Raw genomic sequence first — 2,785 nt, forward strand, 5'->3', positions numbered from 1 at the left:
CTAAAATATTAAATGGAGATCGTCAGCCAACCATTCTGATGTTTTGTGCAACGTACGTTGTTAAATTAAATGAGCTTCATTGTTAGCATTGAAGTCATTTTCAAATGCCTTTTTTTGACCGGAAAAAGTAGTTTGGCTTCCACAAAACTGATTAAAACGAAATGGTAATCCATTAATCTTAAAAACTATATTAAATCTAAGATGAATTTAAGAATAGGAAAAATGGAAATCTCATTCCTAGGGAAAGTAACTTAAGGAATTTGTGTTATTAACTGCTGATTAACAAGAAACATCAAATTTATGCCAAGTCCCCAAGCAATTGGTGACTTGCAAAGGGAGTTAGGAGAGATCTGAACGGACTTCTTGACAAATGCTCGTCATTTGGCTTATTAGTGGTTTTATTTCGCTCTCGGCACTCAACTACAATACAATTACCAACGCCTTTCGGCGATGAAATCGTGGAAATCAACGCCCTTTGCCACTCCCGTTTTTCCTTTGATTGAGACAAGCGGGAACAAGGGTGTAGGTTGCATTACATTTAAAGGGGGATACAAAGTAACATAATGAAGTAGTTCATAAAAATTAATCTGAAATGTTTGTAATAGTGATATATTCAATTTATTGAAATGTAATATAATAGTATATTAAAGAAAGAAAAGAAATAATGGTTGTCAATGGAGCTTGTTTTTTGCATCCTTTGCTTCATAGACCCAGAAATTGTTGTTGATATCTTTGAAACCTTTAAATTTTTAGTGCTTTCAGTATATTTTCTAACATGATGGGGAAGGTACTCGTACCCCCTTTTCCCCTTCCCTGAACTTCTGCTTTCGTGGCGCCAATTTGCAATTTCATTACAATGCTTAATCATCATTACGTCGGGGAAACTCCATATGTGAGCGAGACAGAGCGACTGCAAGAGTGTGTGTGTGTGTGTAACAGATTCACAATATTGCGTTCGCACTTCCGGTACACTCACACGCACACACACGCGCAAGCACTTGAACACTTACAGGGACTATGAAAATCCATAGGGAAAAATGGCATTCTCACTGCAATTTCGTGCCTGCCATGTCACCGTTCATATGGCTGGCCGATCCGGGAGTATCCTCGCATTTGTTGCCACTATTTGATTATATGTGTAGCCATATCATGCACCACCCACTCCCCTTCTGTAGCCAAAAAGAGAAAGAGAGAGATAGATATAGAGAAAGAGAGGGAGCTAGAGCGAGAGAGACAGGCGCGTCAAATGCAGTTTATGCCCTGGCCATAAATCAAAATTTTTGGTTTTCTGCTGTCAGGCGATGGCATAGCTTCCATGGGCATCTGCAATGGGCAACATCCTCTAACATCCAAACTCCAGCATCCCAGAGTGCACATTGCAAACTGCAAACTGCGCACGGTTTCTGCCTTTTTGCGTAACTCGTTTATTTTCGTGGTCATAATTTGCCGATGCCGCCAACGTTGGCTGGCATTCCTCCACGGCCATTTTTTGGGGGCCACCGAGCTCGCAGCTCGCGGCTCCCCTAAAATATTGGTTTAGATTGTGTCAAACAAATTGAATTTGCGATTTTATGATGAATCCAAACGATAGCCCAAGGGCTTTGCCCGCTGGAGTTTGCAACTTTGGCCAGGGATAATTACCGCTGTGACTTGCGGCAGTCGATTATTGGCTTTATTACAAGATCAATGGTTTAGAACAGAAGGATTGACGTTTGGGATTTTTGGAAAAAAAATTCTATATGATTTAAAAGATTAGAAATTATTAGGAAATATTAGCTTTAAGATTGTTTTACTTTGTTTTTATAAAGATGTATTTTTATTGAAATAAAATAGAATCTATTTAATGTATAGGTTGAGTTTTCTGTTTAAACTTTTCATGCCGAATTTTTGTGTTGTTTTGTTTTCTGTCTCACATTTTCCTCTGCTTTTTTCCACCATATCACTTATTAACCCCTTCTGTGGCCGACTTGATGGTGTGGACATAATAACCATCATCTTCTATATCTTACTCGCAGCTCGGGTTATTATTATCTTGGTGCTGCTGCCTCGCCCGATTCGTTGGCATTGTTTGCCACCATTTCGCCACATTGGCCTGGCTTCCATCTCGAGAGATGGTTATTGCAGCTTAAGTCTAATGGTCAGAGCGATGTGGCTCCAATTTGCTCTCGCCACCAGGAGCTGGACTCCTGTTTTCCCCACACATTTATGTGAGCTCTACGACACAAGATATTCGACTTCCCAACTTATCATCAACGGCAGAGGAAAATCAAGGAGAACCTTACCTTTAGTTCTGTACGTAATGCAAGTTAGCACAACCAGCGAATTAACTTTTCTGCCAGCGAGACTTCTGTTACTGTTCAGGCCTGTCTGGCCCTTTATTTAAGCATAAATTGCTGCACAATGCACTAGACGAACATTTTCCACATGAATTGTAAATGATTTCGACCACTCGAACGCAAGCGCCAATCGAGATTTTCCGTTTCTGGCAGCGAGAGAGCGTTTTTGGCGAGGGGGGAAAATACTTTTTTATCGGCTGCCATCGATCTTGGGTCCTTGCGTTTGACAGATCGAAATTAGAAATCGCCGCTTTATAGCTGCGGCGGCAGCAAACTGTGCACTTGCGGCTAATTGAATGTGGCAAGTTAACAAAACACGAAATGCGGCTAAGTGCAAAAATTGTATCGCGCTTTGTTGCGAGTCAGCCGTGCAACCAATTTGCCAGCAAACAGCCATTTCCGGTCGCTTATCGCTTATCGAGTGGCTGCTGTGGAAAGCTGGGGGTGTA

This window comes from Drosophila ficusphila, unplaced genomic scaffold, assembly GCF_018152265.1.
Source record: "Drosophila ficusphila isolate 14025-0441.05 unplaced genomic scaffold, ASM1815226v1 contig_414, whole genome shotgun sequence".
Classification (NCBI taxonomy): domain Eukaryota; kingdom Metazoa; phylum Arthropoda; class Insecta; order Diptera; family Drosophilidae; genus Drosophila; species Drosophila ficusphila.